The sequence below is a fragment of the Dasypus novemcinctus genome, chromosome X (genome assembly GCF_030445035.2).
Source record: "Dasypus novemcinctus isolate mDasNov1 chromosome X, mDasNov1.1.hap2, whole genome shotgun sequence".
Lineage (NCBI taxonomy): Eukaryota > Metazoa > Chordata > Mammalia > Cingulata > Dasypodidae > Dasypus > Dasypus novemcinctus.
In genome coordinates this window covers 32,839,865-32,860,239 of record NC_080704.1, presented here as the reverse complement: position 1 = coordinate 32,860,239, position 20,375 = coordinate 32,839,865, and the positions used below count along the sequence as shown (strand labels likewise).

At 36.8% G+C, this 20,375-nt stretch overlaps 1 protein-coding gene and 1 non-coding gene across 2 annotated transcripts in view; both read right to left on the bottom strand.

Annotated features, from left to right (window-relative positions):
* The window catches only part of IL1RAPL1 (interleukin 1 receptor accessory protein like 1), a 1,419,608-nt gene that overhangs the window by 956,827 nt on the left and 442,406 nt on the right, over positions 1–20,375 (bottom strand). The gene's annotated exons all lie outside the window — the stretch shown is intronic.
* On the bottom strand, positions 19,240–19,346 carry LOC111765401 (U6 spliceosomal RNA). The gene has a single exon (XR_002797759.1). It is a non-coding gene; the product is annotated as a U6 spliceosomal RNA (small nuclear RNA).

Sequence of the window (20,375 nt, the reverse complement as noted above, 5' to 3'; positions counted from 1 at the left end):
TCATCTTAAAATATATGACTGAAAAATGATAATTGTCATTTTTCATTATTCTTTTTACTTCTAATTGATTCTTACTGAATCATGTCATTGGTCAGAGGTTATGGTGAAGTGTCCTAACCATTCAATTTGGATGTTTAGAATAAAAGAAAAAGTAAGATGTTGGTTAGATTCTAATTATAAAAAGAGATAAGGCATAATATTTTAGCATTTTTATTAACAAGTCACCATCAGTTCCTGGACAATGACTATATGCTCTAGGAAATATATAACTTTCAGACACCTGTTGGAAATGCACACATATCAGTGTATGTATACATATGTAAGTGTATTACTCTGTGTAAAAACATTTTCAAAATGTCACAGTGAATTATATAATATCTGTTTAAATTTTGGACTGCATTATAGAGTTACTATACTTATGGTAAATTAACACACGCATACACACACATTATACATATAGTTAAATACCTGGCTTGAAATCGCCATGGTACTTGATGTATTTGAATGCTGTAATGACCAATCATTTAATATGTATATTTTGTTCCTGTTTCTGTATGAACACATCTATAAAACTTCTCAGGTTGCCTAAAAATACAATGTAAAATAGATGCTTAATTTTTAATCATTTTGAAGGGCATATAAAAGCTGTTCCAGAGTAATATACGTAGATGACTTTTGAGAAGATATATATTAATACACTTATATATGATGCTTTTACCCATGTGTTCCCATTAGGCTAAATGTCTACATATGTTTCCTTTAAAGAGGAACTATACAGGAATAACACTTCATATATTAAATTTTCCTGTCTTATACTGTTTTATTTGCATATATACCCTATATCATAGACAAAGCCTCAAGGAGTCTCTCAAAAATGTGCCACCTTATCACAAAGAGAATGAGATTCCTCTGCCTCTACATTCCTTGTGAAACTTCTAGTATATACTTTATTACTCTATAATTTATTGGTTTACATCTCATGTTAGACTGAGTTCTTTGAGACGAAGGACCATGCTTTAGACATTTTGATCTTCCAAACAATGAAGGTAGGCTGCAAAAATTTACTGCACTGATGAATGGTAATAAATGAACAGCACTTATCAAAATTGACTATGGATCATTATCAGTTGTGTACATGTCTAATGACCACATTCTCTACCCACTAAGGAGTATATTTCTTGGTAAATACAGGACCGTTTTACAAATATTTGTATATTTTTCCCATGGAAAACAAACTATGGGTTTAGTAAGTATTTAATAAATTTTAATGAAAGACGTATAAAGTTTCTGGGGAAGTGAGAGTACAAACTAGAAAAGAAGTATAACCTACACAATTTATTGATTTTGTTTCAGTGTCTTCATTTACACAGTAATGTAACTAAAGGTTAAGACTTTAAACATAATTATGATTACTAAATCATTATACACATGCCTTGACATTATAAAATAGCTAAAGTTTAATCCTTGAAATTACTGAAGCAAGCAAGAGTGGTTTCACCCCTGTTTATGATGATAGACTTAGCACCAACGATGTATATGATTACCTTAGTGATGCTAATTCTAAATTTGAAATTACCCAAATTTATAGATTAGGCTCACACTTTGTATGCTTACTATTATGATGACAACCACTCCACCCTCCTGTTTAACATCCGTAGTGAAAACCCTGTGACTGACCTCTACTCTGTCCCTGAACTCGATCTTTGATAATAATTGTAACTTGGTGACTCAGCCTGGTTTGGGGTCCTCCCACATCCTACTAAGGCCCCTTGGTGCTTCTTAATGAAGGAACCCCAATTATTCATAGGACTCCGATATCATCAACAATTAGAAGGTCAGCAGATAGGGGAGTCAGTGTGGGGCCATTAGGCCAACTCTGTTCCTTTGTTTGTGCAATAAAATAAATGTTTTCTGTCTTTTAAACCCCTGTGTCTCAGGAATTGACTTTAAGGGCACATCAGGAGAAAAGAACAGGCTTTTTTGCTTGGTATTAGTAACAACTATTACCTTGACTATGTTTTCTTCTCAGAACAGCAGATGTATTTTTCATTAGGCTTGTGATACACCTGGCTTTAGTTTGCAAGATGAGCTCCTTTCTGAAGATAATACATCTTGTCCTTTCTTTTTGGGATGGGTTTGAGAAGCCTTACAAATACACTGGCAAATGCTCAATCTTGAAACCACAGGAATACTCCCCAAACAGAGGAAAAGTCCTTTGGTATCAGTAGAGATTTAAATCTAGTATAAGATACTTCTTAGTACTCACCTCTAATTATCTTCTGGAGACATTTTCTCCTAATACTACACCCTTTAAGTGAAAAATCCATGTCATCCACCATCAGGATAATAACTCTATGAAGTAATTCAAATTTTTAAAAGAATTTAAACTATTCACTGAAATATTTATAAAATATTTTAAACAGACTAATAGGGTCAGCATCAAATTAAACAGAGCCAAAGCTACTATGTAATAACAAACTTTGAAGACTGGGAGGCTTATCTATAAAAGGACATTATTCCTATTATATAGTTAAAATAGCATCCATTAAATCCTTTTAGAATTCATATTGGGTGACCAATATGTACATCCAGAGAATAATAAAGACTTCAGATATTCTAACACTGTTAGTTATAGTTTGGAATCAAACAAAGCATTTTCTTTAGAGTTCAAATCTCACAAAGCCTTCTGAACAGGTCAAGCAAACTCTAATAGACTACAGCTGTTCCTGCGGTTGCTCCACTTTTTAGATGAAATGTCATTCAAACAGCTTTTCCCTATTCCCACATGAATCCTTAGACTATTCAGAAAACTCATGGGGAGAAAGATTAGTTATTCATGAAAGTAGAGTTTCTTTGGTCATCCAAGATTTGATTGGCATTAGCATCAACTATGTCTGACTCCAAAGCTTTAAATATTCATTACAGCATAATCATGGCATTTAAATATCTAAGCATCAGAACTTTCAGAGTAATTCTCTTTTAGGAAAAAATGTAGCCTATTTTGCATAGATGACCTAACATGATGAGAAAGCATTACATTCCTGTTAACTTCACTGATTGGGAGCTACAATATAGAATATTTAGAATTCTGTGAAAATATCCGAGCAAAGGTCGTATATTTTATGAACCAGTTTTACCTGAAAATTGATAAATAAGAGATGGCTTGTTACAAGGAGTGTATATAAATGCCTTCCATCCACTGAAATAAACCCCCTGGGATTATATCCATGAATTAAAATTGTATGACTCGATCACGATACATAAAATCACAGCCAATGAAATCACTTTCAGAGAACTCTTTCACAAATTGTCCCCTGAAAGAAATGCAGCGAGGATGTGTATTAAGTGTTTGGGAGAGTGTATACATGTATACTTCAACGCAGTGAGCTTGCTGAAACCTGTATATTAAAGACACACCCACACACAACTGGAATAATGTAATATAAAATATAGGTCTTTCTAATTTCTAATTCATCATGTATAGTAATAATCTCTTACAGGTTGTAGGACATCATTTCATAATGCTCCTAAACTGAAAATTAGAATTTAGTGAGAAAACTTCTATTGATTTCTCTATTAAAAACAGTTACTACAACAATGAAAGAAAAATCTAAATTTCTATATTAATTTAGTCTATGATGATATGTATTGAGTTACAAGTGACTTTTATAATTATAATGGTCATATGTATTTAAAATTTACAATTTGATAAGTTTGAGTAAATATACACATGAATACACACACACATACACACACACCCTTGACGATATCACCACAATCAAAAGAAGGAATATGTCCATCACTCCCAGAAGTTTCCTCAACCCCCTTTATAAGCCATCCCACCCCAGCCCTCTTCCACTGTCTTCAGTCAACCACTGATCTGTTTTATGTCACTATAATTTGTATTTCCTACAATTTCATATGAATGGAATCATACAGCATTACTAACTTTTTGTCTGGCTTTTTTTCAGCGTGATTATTTTCAGATTCATCCATGTGGTTGTGGCTAACAATAGTACATTCCGTTTTGTTGCTGAGTTGTACTCCATTGTATGGCTAAACAACCTGCCCCCATCCCCCACAATAAATTCACCTGTTCACACATCACTAGGTCAGTTCCAGTTTGGGGCCATTAAAATAAAGCTACTCTGGTCATTTCCTTTTTCATGGGTTAATATCTAGGAAAAGAATATCTATGTCATATGATAGGTGTACTTTAACTTTTAAAGAAACTGCCAAATGGCTTACCAATGTGGTTGTACTCTTTTATATTCTCAACAGCAGTTATTCCACATGGGTTGTACGTGCACTTAGTTAGACAGAAGCATCCCTTCTCTCTACAATGTACATTATATACGGTGGTGTTCATTTTATAGGAACTATGACATGAATTGATGATTCCAAATAATTTAAAGGTAGATTTTTTTCTACCAGCTCCCAGTGCAATAGATTAAGAAGAGGTGAATTGCATCAAAAAGAACTAATTTATTGAGTGCTTACTATGTGCCTGGTACTATTCTAAGTAGTTAATATATATTACACCATATTAACACCTACAACTACTCTATAAGGGTATCTATTAAAATTGAGTCCATTTTATGAATGAGGGAACCAAGGGAAAGAGGGGATAAATAAGATGCCCATTGTCACAAAGCTCAAGAGTGGCAAAGCCAGGATTTTAACCTGGCACTACGAAACTAGAGTTTCAGCTTTTAACCACAATGTGATTACCCCCATCCCTCCATCTCGGTATGACTGGATACATGTAATTTATACTACAAAGGTATGACCTATACTTCAGATTAATGTTTGCCTTTGGTCAGTTTCTAAAGCACTGAAATGGTTGTTCACATCAATTATGCCCAGATTTATCATTACTTTTATGTGGGAGCAGATTTGCTCATCTCCTCATTTGGCAACAGCACAAAGCCATGCCTCCAAAAATGAATTTTTGAATAAAACCTTAACTGTGATGTTACATTTTAATTTTTTAACATATTGATATTATTCCTTAATAGAAAACAATACTCAGCACCAACTTCACATACTATAAGTGTTCAGATAATAAACTGTTCAACCATTCTGAAATTCTAATGTCTCCTATAATTTTTCACATATAAAGCAAACATAATTATGATAACTGAGAAAAATTCAGCTAATTCTGTCTCTCAGTCATAGGAAAATCGAAATCATCAATCCTTTAATAATCATTTCTTTCCACCATCCATATTCTTTATTCTATTAGAAAATTTGTCATTGATCTTGATTCTGTCAAGGAATGTACAATTCACCAATGTTGAATCTAATTCACAAAACATTACCTAAATGGAATTTTACACGACAAGCATAATTCTTTAGTAAAATACATATAATTATAACATGTAGGGAAAAATTCCAAACTTTGAAGCAACCTACATAAAATTTCTTATTAAACATCAAAATGAATGGTCTCTTAATAAACTACTTTAAGAAGGGTTAATATATACACAGAGAGAGAACAATGAATGGGTATGGACATTTTATAAAAATGTACATGATAAAAATTTAAAGTTTCAGTGTATTCAGAACTGAGACCCCAACTGTCACTGTAAGATTTTCAAAGACAGGAAGAGAAAGTAGATTCAAGGTATTTTCCTCTTTCCAGAAAACAAACATCATACTCATATTGGGAAATTTGAAGAGATTATGATATGATGTGATGTGATGTGATATGATATATGATTAATGTAACGCAATATAATACTACTGCATTACACACACACACACACACACACACACACACATGCAAATGCAGTCAAGAAAAAGCAAAGGGATGAACCAGTTACCAAAACCCAGAAATAAATGTAGAGCTAGGTAGAAAGGGTTGTATACTAGGAGTTGTGTGGTCTTTGATCACAAGTCTACCTCAAGAACCACCTTGCAGAAATGGAGCCAGGGTAATAAACACCCCAAAAGTGCTCCACTAGCTCTCTCTGACCTCCACCGTATGTTCCTCATGGGCAAACCCAGCTGGAAGGACAGAGGACAGGGAGCACTCTGGCACACTCCTTACAGGCTCTCTTCCTTGTAGCATATTGGGTAACCATATTGGATCTCTTCCCTGCAGCATCATGGGGAAGATAGTGGATCTGGTGGGATAAAGTGAAGATATTCAGCATACTGCCTTGGAGTTTATAAATAAAACATGGCTTTAATCTTCCTTTTTTATAAGTAAAATTTAATTAGAAGGGCATATTGGAGAAAATTAATTTGTTAAATTAGAGTGCACTTACAAGATTTTATTCCAGTAAATTATATTTACTGAGAAGCTAATGTCAAAACATATGACTGAGGGTAAGTGATGGGGGTATATGCATTTAGAAGTAGAAGAAGAAGTTTGATGATTAAGAAGCATTCTAAAAGGGTAATTGGAATTTCACTGTGATTTTCTCATATAGATTTTAGTTAGCTTTTTAAAACATTAAGACATCTCTTTATTCTCAAATAGACAAATCCAAACATGGAAAAGGAAGTCATTTTTTATCCCAAGCATTTGGTTTTAAAACTAGCAGCTACTAGAATAATGTACAAACATTTTTCTTGCTGCTACAAGAAAGACTGCTGATTTTTACCAGTCTATATCTATAATGAAAAGTCTATAGAGTTATAGAATTTCTTTCTCCAATCACTTTTATGGAATTGGGAACATGCAAATTATACTTTTTTTAAAGGAAATGATAAAACATGATTTTTAAAACTCAATTTTCAAGGTTTTGAAGTAAACTATACAAACTCTTGCCCCTATTTGATTTGCTAAATTTTCAAATGAAAGGGGAAAGTACCAAATACCAATCTCATATCTTATATACTAATTTATTCAGTACATATTTAGCTTCCCTTTAGGGGATACAGTATATATACACATGTGTATATATGCATGTATGTAGAGCAAATAATCACTCTGGTGTTTTATCACATTTGTTTAAAAATATAACTTAACATTAGCAAATATGGGTGAAATTTTTACTATAGTATCAATACAGGCAGGTAAAATATTAGTGAATAATTACACAGATCATGTGATTAAATGCTTCATTTTCACCTAATTATTTCTAAAATGTTTAGGCTACCAGATTTTTTTTTAAGACATAACTTTTTTTTTATTCATTTTATTTTATTTATTTATTTCTCTACCCTTCCCCCCCATTTTCTGCTCTCTGTATTCATGTGCTGTGTGTTCTTGTGTTGGCTTGCATTCTTGTCATGAGGCACTGGGAAACTGTGTCACTTTTTCGTTGTTGTTGCATCATCTTGCTGCATCAGCTCTTCATGTGTGCAGTGCCACTCCTGGGTCAGCTGTGCTTTTTTCGTATGGGGCGGCTCTCCTTGCAGGGTGCACTCCTTGCGTGTGGGACACCCCTATGTGGGAGACACCCTTGTATGGCACAGCACTCCTTGCAAGTGGTAGCACTGCGCATGGGAGAGCTCACACATGGGTCAGGAGGCCCTGGGTATCGAACCCTGGACCCTCCATATGGTAGGTGAACGCTCTATCAGTTAAGCCATGGCTGCTTCCCCTACCAGATTTCTTAACCTCCTGTTATTTATAATTTTAAGTTGGTTTTACCCATATTAAAGTAAAGAGTTCAAACAATTGAATTCAGACAAATCATATTAATTCGCAATTCATACAATAAAAATAGCTTTATTTGCTATGCCCTTAGCCAAGTTCACAAGTCGAATGGGACCCAATGAACAACCATATTTGGGACACTTTGATGTTTCAATAGGTCAAAACAACTATATGTCACTCTCACAAGCAATAGTCATAATAGGAATAGGAATTTTCTCTTTATGTTTATTGTGTAGTATCTTACAACATTTTTAAGGAATTTCCCCGAAGATATTAACTAAAATCAGGTCTGTTTCTTATAAATGCATCATGGGTTATTTCTTCCCTCAATGAAACCTTCCATTGTTTAAACCAATTATGCAAAGATAACTTATATTCTATTGATGTTCATTTTGACAAGAGGAGGACCACTTTACATACACTAACATGTTCACTGCAAAGAAAATTGCTTTTTTCCAAATAAATTCAGTATCGAATATCAAGTATATTTTACATGTGAATTCCTTTACCTGCTTTGGCTAATTTTAAATATTTTCACAATATCCACAAGCAGATTTTTTATCTTTCTACTTTATTGGAATACACATAGGAAACTACTTTTTCTATAGAGTACTTTCATTTCTAAGATTTGCTATCATTTAAAAGACATATTCCAAAGTGTTTAATAATATATGCATAAACATTTTCAAATGTGTATTACTTATATGCATTTAGTAAAACAACTAATCTTTATGTGCCTAAATACAGGGACTTTTTTATCACATGAAGTTTTGTTTTTCCCCTATTTCCCAATTGAATAAGTACTGTGAAATCTATGATCCAAAAGACAGTGACATCAACATATAAGTAATCAACTTACTGTCAACTATATTTTCCTTTTCAATTAACTGGACAAAATAACATGTACTGATGCTGTGGAATTTAATAGAATTGCTTAAGTTCTGATCTATATTTGACCTCATACAAATATATTAAGTAAAATTCCAAAGTAACCTGGACCCCTTTAAAAGCATTTCCCATTATATGATATACCATATACTAATTCTTGGAAAACAGAAACTCAGAAATCTCCCTCATTGTGTCCCTGTCACCATTCATCCATATCCTATAAAAATAAAATTTCCACCAATTTGATTCCTTAAATATCGCTCAAATATAGCCAGATCATTCCAAAAATGTAGAAACTTGAAAGGATTTTCTGCTTGCATGGACTCCCTTCTTGATGTCTCGTCTATGATTAAAACCACTTAGGATCTGCCTCACCCTGAGTAAATAAAGTTCAAACACCAGCAAATTAGGCAAAGCTCATGATACAATCCCAAGATCACTTCCCACCTATAGGGCCACACTCACATACCCACTGGACTTGTAATACATAGCAAGATCTGTGCTATTTCAAACCTCCCTACACGCAGTGTACTCCATGCTGGAATGCCTTCCCTCACCTCCTTTTTCGCTTTGAATACTCTTCTAATTTTATTAGGAAGGTGTGGGTTTACAGAACAATCATGCATAAAATACAAGATTCCCCCATACACCAACCTACTATCAACACCTTGCACTGGTAAACTACATTTTTTACAACTGATGAGAGCACATTTTTAAAACTGTACTATTAACTAGAGTACAAGTTTGTACTTAAGAGTCACTGTTGCTGAAGTGCAGTTTCATGGGTTTCATTAAAAGTTATATTCTATTATCATGTGTACAACCTAACAGTTTCCCTTTTAACCACATTCAGAAATATATCTCAGATAAATATTTTGCTAATTATGTTCACAGCATTATGCTGCCATCACCACCATCCATGACCAAAAATTTTCCACCATCCCAAATAGGAACCCAGTATATTTCAAACATTAATTCCTTATTAGCTACCCCACCCATGCCATGGTATGCTCTGTTTTCTATACCAGAAGTCCTGTGTAAATATGATCTCTAAGTATAAGCCTATTCTCTTCCCACTCTCTCCTATAACAATGAAGCTATATTACATTGATAATTATTATCCTTCATAGCAAGGTCAAGTTTTTTCCTTTTATGTCCAGTGGCTAAATTATTTCCTTGCACACTGTACCTGTACAGTTAGTATGACAATTAATGCTTTACTCTATGAGATTTTAAATATAACGAGTGTGTGTATGTGATTATGTGTTACTCAGACACATATAAATTGGATGGACGTCTTAATTTCCAAATAAATATTGGGTGATGTGCAAGAAAAGCTTAAGTTTTTAAATTTTTTTTCCTAATGGTGCTGTCACCAGGAAAAATATCACTGTCAGTAATCTGATCTTTCTGGTACTATTGACCAGCTTTCCATCCCGAACTATACCTCATCTTTGGCTGACAGAGTTTTTTCTAGACATTTCAATTGAAAACTATCATCTTATTCTAATTTGTCAGGAATTGTTACCCACAAATTTCTAAATAAAGAAATATGACAACCTGAAAAATTCAAATATTCCCCAATTTAAAAAATTATAGTTGATGAACTATAACTTACATAAAAAAATGCACAGGTCCTTAGTATGCTGCTTAATGAATTATCCCAAAGTGAAAACAACTGTGTAAAAATCAACCAGGTCAAAAAATAGGAGATTACCAGGACCTAGAAGATCCCTTCAACTTCCCCCAGTAATCATGACCCCCCCCACTTCTCCCCATCAGTAATTACAATCCTGATTTCCAGCAGCATAGATCTGAAATCTAAAAGTTCACATAAATGGAATCATACAATAGTTATCCCTTTGGGTCTAACTTTTGTATATTATGTTTATAAGCTTCAGCCATATTTCGTAGCATATAGTTGTAGATCTGTAATTTTCCTGCCAAATAGTTCTCCATTGTGGGAGTTTATCACAATTTATTATGGATTCTACATTTGACTTTTAAAACATATTGAGCTTGTAACATGAACAAAAATGCTGCAAAATGTACTCTTTTATTATCTCATGATCAAAGAAAGCATTAATGTAAATTTGAAAATCTTTGCTCATTTTTCATCAATTCATCTAAGTTTCTTGCCTTTTATATGAACTTTTAAAAGGTCAAATCTTCAAAAAATGTATTTATTTTCTAAGTAATTATAAATTCAAGTCCACTAAGATCTTATTTAAATGTAAAAAATAAAAGTACCAAGAAGTAGTCGTTTATCTCAACAATAAGAAACATACATTTTTTCCCCAGTGACAATCTACACAATTAAAGACAGAATCAATGTGAATAGAGGCATGCATCACCAAAACCAATATATGGTCTTCTTAAAATTATGCTGGAACGTTTTTACAATAACCAAGAGTTGGAAATAATATAGGTGTCCATTAACTGAGGAATGCATAAACAAATTGTGGTGTATATACACAATGAAATCTTATACAGCAGTGAGTAGAAAAGAAGTCATGAAGCATATGACAATACAGATGAGCTTAGAGGACATGATGTTGAGTGAAGCAAGCCAGACACAAAAGGAAAAACACTGTATGGACTGCACAATCATGAACTAAATATATTATGTAAAATATAAATATATTATGTGAAATACGAAAAAATATTATGCTGGAAGGCTTGGGCTCTATCAACCTCACTCTAACAATGCCGACTTGTGAGACCATGATATAATTACCCAGTTTTTACATACCTAATTTATGTACCAAGTCATCTCCCTAAGGGCCTTTGAAGCTCTTGTCTTCCAGTAGTCTACTTTTTTCTCTTTTCAAGTGGGAGTGTCTTAGGTACCAGAGAAAACTGAAAAATTGTGATTGTAAGTAGTATCTTCCAAAAGACTCTTTGGATTACAAGGAAATGTACTGAATTATTCTGGAATGTGTTATTCTTTATTTTCTAGAGCATGTAATGTATATAATGCCATTCATGACACTGCCCTTAAGGAGAAATCTTCCCCAGATAAATGAACATGGATATATGCATCGCACATGAGAGGAGTGGAAAGAAAGGCAAAGTGGAAGAGGCCAAGAGACAATGGCAATGGGATGCAGAGAACCTATGGGGAGGCAAAGACAAACTAAAAAGAGGATGGAGAACAACCTCTTCAAAATGACCTCAGAGATGACTATTCATCAACCACCATGCTAGGCCCTAGGATACTGAGAGACTGTTTCCTTTTTGAAAAAAATTCATGGTCCCCTACGGATGACAGACTTGGAAAAGAAGGAATAACTACCCAAGGGATAACTGTGTTCCATGAGAGTGAAACAATCAGTCTTTAAGACAAGCTCAGAAGATGATATAAGTACTTCAGCAGTTATGTTCCTGAACCTTCTCTAGCCTAAGGGAACAGAATGATGTAGTGTGAGTGTTGTAACAATGCTGGGGGAAATTAGGATAGAAAATATTTTTTGTAGTATAAAAAAGTTCTCTAAACTTTTAGTTCTCTAAAATGATTCATGAGAAGCAGATGTAGGTCAACCGATAGAGTGTCCATCTACCATATCGGCGGTCCAGTGTTCAAACCCAGCGCCTTCTGGCCCGTGTGGTGAGCTGGCCAACATGCTGCACTCAAGGAGTGCCATGAGATGCAAGAGTGTCCCCTAAGTAGGGGAGCCCCACGCGCAAGTAGTGCACCCCACAAGGAGAGCCGTCCCAAGTGAAAGAAGTTCAACATGCCCAGGAGTGGCCCCACACACAAGGAGAGCTGATGCATCAACATGACGCAACAAGAAGAGACACAGGTTCCCAGTGCTGCCAAGAATGCAAGCTGACACAGAAGAACATATAGCAAAAGGATACAAGAGAGCTGACAACAGGGGGGAGAATAAATAAAATAAATCTATTAAAAAAAAGGTTCATTTCCATTCAGAAAACACTTATTGAACACCTGTCAAGTATGTGGCACACAGGTAACTGTATTATAGGCGCCAAAGATAAACAAGAGAAAGAACCTCTGGTAAAGGCACTTAGAATGCAGTGGAAGAGAATCTAAGAGAGATGGCGAAGAAGAAGGTTAGCATCATTACTGTCAAGCCTCTTAGGAGCTTCTAGGGTACTGTGATGGTTAAGCTAATAGGTCACCTTGGCCAGGTAATGGTGCCCAGGTGTTTGGTCAAGGAAGCACTGGGCTAACTGTATAGCAAGGACATTTCATGGACTTTAATCATCAGTGAGTTGATTGCATCTCTGGCTGATTACATCTACAATCAAATGAGAAGATTGCAATCAGGAATGTGTGTGGGCTCATTCAATCAGTTGAAGGCCTTAAAAGGAGAAGTGATTTCAGCATTCAGAGAGAAAGTTCCCATCTCTGCCTCAGACAGCCAGTATCTCCTAGGGAATGCATAGAGGACTTTTCATCGGAGTTCCCAGCTTTACAGACTGCTTAAAGGAATTTGGACTCATGCATCCCCACGGGCAAATGGGACAATTTTATAAAATCTCATATTTACAAATATCTACTGTCAATTCTGTTTCCCTAGAGAACCCTGACTAATACAAGTAGGAACAAGAGAGAAAGAATAGCAACTTTAAACTTCCAAGACACAAACAGAGAATGTGATTATGAAAACTCATATAAGCTTCCACAGGCTGTGCCTCTCTCAGCGGTGCCACCTAATACTTTTTCTGATCAAAAGAACATATGTAAATTATAATGTTAAACATAAGATAACTAAAAATTTAGAAAATTGTATAGTCTAAAATATAAACCATAATGTAAACCCAAGTGTAACATTGTTTGAAAGCTATTGTCTCAATATCTGTACATCAGTTGCAGTAAAAATAGTATGAACATGTAAAAAGATTATTGCTGGGGAAGGGACAAAGTGACTTATGATGGATATTTGGGAGTACCGTATATTGCATATATGAATAACTGTGAGCTAAAACTTTTGTGAAGACAAGCTTAATAATTAAAAAAAAAAGGAAAAAGAAAGGATGTAGACACTGAGGAAGAGAGGGAAGAAGTTGCCTTGTCAATGTACATACAGGGCAAGATTTATTGCAGTGATGGAAGGCAAAACATCAAAAACAAAGCTATTTTAATTTTTTGATACCACAATTTATTTTTACTTTAGTTTTTCTAAATTAGTATGTATTCTATATCTAACCTTTAAACCCATCACTATATTCCATTTTACTATTAAAGGAACCTAGCAATATATTGGGCTTCATTTTCAAAGAAGTTTTGAATCACAGAGAGGTTCAACAATGGCAGGGGAAGAATACTGGTATGGGATGTTATTGACAGGGGACACATGGTTGGGAGGGAGTCCTCCAGGGCATATATACAGGGTACATAAAAATGTTTGGATAATTTCATAGTGGTTACAGTTAAAAATGACAACTGAGGGAGTGCTGAGTTCCTAATCAGGAGACCTCTATCACATTCCCTAATGGAACAGCAAAAATCCTCCAAGTGCAACGGCAAAGACAAAAAAGGAAGGATGGTCCAACAATGAGCCCTTGATGCTAATGACTATGCTTGTGAGCCTGTGTGCCTGAGATAAGAACTAGGCCTTGAGCTGCAGGGTGCCTAACAGTTACCTCCTGAGAGCCTCCATGTTGCTCAAACGTGGCCAGTCTCGAAGCCAGACTCAGCATATAAATGCACTGCCTTCCTCCCAGTGTGGGACATGATTCCTGGGGATGAGCCTCCCTAGCACCATGGGATTACTACCAAATACCAGCTGATGATGTAAATAGAAAACAACCTTGAATAAAAGGGTCAACTCAGACGAGCAGAATATCTCAGCCTACATGTAGTATCAGGAGTTAAAAAGGCTTTTTGACCCTGAATAAAAGGGGAAATGGAAAGGACAAATGAGTTTATATGGCTATGAGTCTCGAAAAAAAGACCCCAGGAGGTCATCAGAGGGCCCGCCCTTATGGACACCTCAGCAGAGTTCCAGAGACAGCTAAAGTAGATACAACCCCAGGCATTGGTTCTTCTGAGGGCTACAGAGACCCACAGGTTCTATCGTCATGGCAGATGGAGTTCAGTGCCATGTCAGTTGGCCCTACTTTGGAGTTTGTGTTTCTGTGTGATGGAGCTGATCTCAGATGTGATCTTTGTTCACAAGCCTCTCCTGTCACTTTTACCGGACCTGTGGTTGGCACTGGGGTTCAGTGTATACTCAGGGGACCTGAATCTCTGGACTGTTGATGTGATAGCCAGGCCCTGAGCCTCAACAGACTTGCAACTCCTACCCTCTGGTTTATTGGACTTACCCCAGAGAGATAACTTGGAGGTGAAGAAGGTCAACCACCACACCAGGGAGCCAAGAGTGCCTACAACTTAGAGCAGGAGAATTGCATCCATCATCCAAGTAGAATCTAAGCACCCTGTTGATATAGAGGTGGAGTGGACATAACCATCGTAGGGCCCACAAAATGGAGGAATAGAGTATGGATTAGAGTGGACTTACTGATATTCTATTCTGAAATTATTGTGATTAGTAATGGAAGTAAATGTAGCATTGATGTGGAGAAAGTGATCATGGCAGCTGCTGAGGGTGGGGAGTGGGAAGAAGAGATGTGATGTGGGGGCTTTTTCAGGACTTGGAGTTCTCCTGGGTGGTACTCTAGGGACAGTTACTGGACCTGGTATGTCCTCTCGTGGCCCACTGGTTGGACTGGGGGAGAGTGTAAACTATAATGTGGACCATTGACCATGAGGTGCAGCAGTGCTCAGAGATGTATTCACCAAGTGCAGTGAATGTCCCATGATGATGGAGGAGGTTGTCGTTATGGGAGGAGTGGGGAGAGGAGGGTGGGGGATATATGGGGACCTCATATTTTTTTAATGTAACATTAAAAAAATAAATTTAAAAAAAAGAACAGGAAAAAAAAAGAACATTCCATAATGGAAATGACACTAAGCATATACTCAAACATTGGAAGAGTAGGGGGAATGAACTTCCCCCCACCTGATGATATCATATGTAGAGAGACAGGAAAATGTTCTATCCTGTAATCAGGGAACAGTTTTCAGGCATTGGTAATAACCAACAGATTAATTTCTAAAATCTTCTTGTTGTAAACAGAGAATTTCTAAATTTTCCAATGCTTTAGAAGGGCTTTAATATCTAGAGGTACTCTGGAGGAGCTGGAGACTGCTGTGGCATGGCTGGAAGTTTGGAATTTGTGGTTCCTCAAGTCCTCAAGGTTGTCAACTGGTCTGGTTTGAATTACATTTGTCCAGGCAATGTTAAATAACAGCTGTGTATGTAGAGAGCAGTGCAACTGCCCTTAGAAAGAATAGAAGTGAGCTAGGAGTTATAATGAGGAATGGAAGATATATATTATAGGATTGATATAAAACAGGAATACTTTGTAAGCACTTTGACAGAATGTTCTCTCTCCCTTTGTCACACACAAAATGGTGAGAATACTAGTACCAGGTGAGGCTGCTATGGTGATGATTATGGAAGAAGATGCATTTTATTTTATTTTTTTTGAAGATGTACTTATTTATTTCCCCTCCCTTTCCCTTCCCCTCCGCCTGCCCTGCTGTTATTGCTGTCTGTTTTGGTGTTTTCGTCTCTTCTCATTTTCTCTCCTCTAGGATTCACCAGGATTTTATCCTGGAAACCTCTGATGGGGAGAGGTTCCTGTCAACTGTGCCACCTAAGATCCTGATTTCTGCTGCGCTTCACCTTGACTCTCCCCAGTCTCTCTTTTCATGCGTCATCATCGTGCTGCATGACTCACTTGTGAGGGGCACTGGCTTGCCACACGGGCATGCTTTCTCTTCTTTTTAACCAGGAGGCCCCAGAGATTGAACCCAGGTCCTCCATATGGTAGGCAGAAGCTCTACCAGTTGAGTCAGATTGGATTCCCTAGAAGATGCATTTTAAAATGCAACATGAAAGAAATAGAGATTGAGCTTAAGAAAGGATATAAAGGATGGGGTCAGAATATAAAAGGGCCAAGAAAAGAATCCACTCACGTTAAAATAAAAAATGTACGGTAAGAGATTACATTGCTTAGAAATGGTGGAGAGCCCAGTCTAAAATAACTTAGAGACTGGAATAACATAACAAGAGGTGGCAAAAACAGAAAAGAGAAAAAAGACAAATCCACAAGATATTAGGACAAAGGAAATAAGTAAGCCTGATGAACTGGTGTAATAGGAATCAAAAATGAAAGGAAAGTGTAAGGAGAATCAGGCTGCGATAGGGGATATCAAAAAAATAGAGATCATACTCTGTGTGTGTGTGTGAGTGAGAGAGAGAGAGAGATTGCCCAGGCACCAGGAGAATGATGGGTAGAGATTTTCAGGTGTGTCTATGTAACATTGTGAGAGTTTTCCTTTTCCCTCTTCCCAACTGCAGCAGGTTCATAATTATGAACATGTTGTTCTGTGGGGTTCTAACAGCCTGTTTCCATCTACGTGGCTGAAGAGTCAAGTTCATTATGCCTGTGGGGACTTGGAAATCTCACAAGTAACAGTGGTCATTAATCACACAAGCTAAATTCCTGAGCTAGTGACAGGAAGGTATGGAAAAGTGCAAAAGTCTAGGTTTTCCCTAACGTTATTTTAACTTCTTTTTTGACAGATAATTTGAGGCCCAAGTTTACACTCTGCTGTTGAAAGAAGGCCTGGAATAGCACATGCTTTGTCTTCCACACCATAATAAATCTCAAGGGTGCAGACACTCCATGTTTCACACACAACAGAAGAGATGCATCATAGCCATTAACCTTCCCCTTAGTTGCTGATAAAGTAAAATGGACCCATTCTTTACAGAAACACTCATGTATCTGTTCAGATAAATATTCCTCTGGCTGCAAAATAAAATCCCAACATTTTACGATGACAAAAAATTCTTTGCAAAATCTATGGACTAATCTACAATAATTATGATGGGAATGCAAAAAGAACACTTTAAAGGCAAAAGGCAGAAGAGTTCATTGCATGTTAAATTACTTTTATCCAAATAGAGTGAAAGTTCTCCTCCGCCTCCCTCCCCTTCCCCTCCCCCTCCCTCCCGCTCTCCCTCTCCCTACTTCATTCACCAGGCAGGATTCTCATTTCAGATTTGAGGGAAATTTGAGATAACAGAGTAGAGGAGAATTGTAGCTGTTAAATGACCAAAGCTGGCAGAAATAATCCCCCTTTGCAATCCTGTTGAACCCAGGAATTCAACAGAAGTTCACTTTCTCTTTTGGAAGAGAGCCATTTTTTTTTTCCTGAAAAGACTCATCCGCTGTTTCTGATGCAGGGGAATACAGGACTATTTGGAGGTGAAAACTTTAATTACGAAAAGGCAATTCAGCCATCCTACACATGAAAAAAATTAACATTGGGTAATGTGTTTTTCTGGAGCGCACACATGCACATGTGTGTGTTTGTCAACTTGGGTCTATTGAGCTGGTTTAACGTCTCTAAGTACAACAGACATTGCAAACACTCATTGGAGAGAGACCGTTTGCCTGAGAAAAGCTTTCCCTGGATGAGCCCAGCTGCACTGAGGAAAAAGGAGAATTTTCTGCCATGACAGTATTTTCACCACAGAGACCAGCTGCTTTAGCCAAACTAATCATAAACCTTGTATCATGGTCTGCACACCATCTGGCCCCCCTTGAATGTCTTGGAGACTCCTTCTAAACTGGCTTGAAATGTGAATATTTTCCCTTGCATACCAGGTGTATTTACTATTGCCTGCAATAAGTTTGGATTGTCAGGAGAGACGTGGCATCTGGGAAGTGAATCAATATTTTGAAAAATAGTTTCAGAAACTGCAAATTGATAGGATAACCAAGATCTTCTGTTTGCCATCAATTCCTTTTAAGCATAATAATAGCTGAACATATCTATAGTTACTCGTTTGCAAACATATTGGGCTATCCCACTCTCTCCCTAGGCTCCAGTCACCCATTGTCATTTATTTATTATGCAGCATAAATTAAGTATAACAGTATGCCAATAAGATGATTTTCTCTTTTTGAAACCACTCAAGAGTATATGATAAATTTGACAAAGAGCAACATTTCCACCAGAAATCCCAAGTCTCATCTTGAAACACATTCCACTTAAAGTGTGGAATCTGGGAAGTAAACTTGGCCCAGTGGTTAGGGCATCCGTCTACCACATGGGAGGTCCGCGGTTCAAACCCCGGGCCTCCTTGACCCATGTGGAGCTGACCCATGTGCAGTGCTGATGCATGCAAGGAGTGCCCTGCCACGCAGGGGTGTCCCCCACATAGGGGAACCCCACGCGCAAGGAGTTTGCCCAGTATGGAGAGACGCCCAGCGCCAAAGAAAGTGCAGCCTGACCAGGAATGGCACCACACACACGAAGAGATGACACAGCAAGATGACACAACGAAAAGAAACAGATTCCTGGTGCCGCTGATAAGGATAGAAGCAGTCAAAGAATAACACGCAGTGAATGCACACAGAGAGCAGACGACTGGGGGGAGTGGCGGGGAGAGAAATAAATAAATCTTTCAATTTTTTTCAAACTTAAAAAAAAGTTTTATTTTGAAATCTTTTCAAACTTACAGGACAGTTACAAAAATAATATATACCCCATACAGACAACTACAACAAACCCCTACTCTCCACCCCCAGATATCCAATTTGCACATTTTGTGATATTTGCCATATCATTCTATTGATCCATCTATCTACCAATCCGCCTATCTATCCATCTCTCTATCAATCCATTTAAAAATATGGAACGCTTCACGAATTTGCGTGTCATCCTTGTGCAGGGGCCATGCTAATCATCTCTGTATCATTCCAATTTTAGTTTATGTGCTGCCGAAGTGAGCACATAAATAAATCTTTTAAAAGACAACAACAACAAAACTGTGAAATCAGAAAACTCCATTCAGTTCTGAAAAACTATAAACTGAATGTCACTAACATATTAACTATTAGAGGCACCTTATGAAGCACCTATGTGAGCAAAGTGGAATAAGAACTTTTAATTTAATACTTTCCTCACTATTATTACTAAAGAATAAACCATTTCAAAGTACTCTGTGATAATTTACAACTAAAAAAGATCATACTCCATGAGTTAAATTCTTGTTAAAAGACAAATGCATGTTTTCTTTTGGGGGAGATGAAAATGTTCTAAAGATGACTTAGGGTGACGGTTGTACAACCCTACGAATTATACTAAAAACTACTGTATTAAATGGGTGACTTGTTTGGTAGGTGAATTATACCTCAATAAAACTGCTATAAAAAATAATGAGCCTTTTCTAGCTGGTAGAAGTTTATAAATGTTGCTTGTGAATTTGTGTCAACAAACAAGGAAGATTTTAGAGGACACATCTGCTCCACTGACATTGCCACAGCTGGCTTTCCACGTCTTTTCTCTTGTTGATGGTCTTTTTTGCCACTACACGCTTCCCAAACTATTGCAGACCTGAGAGCATAGAAGAGCAAGGCAGGAGGAGGGAAGGCAACTGCTAGGTACATTCAGAAGACTGGTAGTAAAAAAGTCTTTTGCTTGACTGCAGCAGTTTGATATGGTTATGAATTCTAAAAATAGACATTGGATTATGTTTGTAATCTGATCTGTACCCGGGCCTGATTGAGTTATGATTAGGGCTTTAATTGGGCCATGTCATTAGGCCCCAAGGGGCGGGGACTCACAGATAAAAGGCATAGCAAAGGACAGAGTTCTGGGTTTCAGATGTTGGCCTTTTGATGTTGGAGTTTGATGCTGAAGTCTTAAGCTGGAGCCCAGGGGAAAGAGACAGAGCTGTTTGCCTGATAGTCTACAGCTGACATTGTGGAGAGAGGCAAAGCCTAGAGAGCTTCATAGTCTACAGCTGAGGAAACAGAGGAG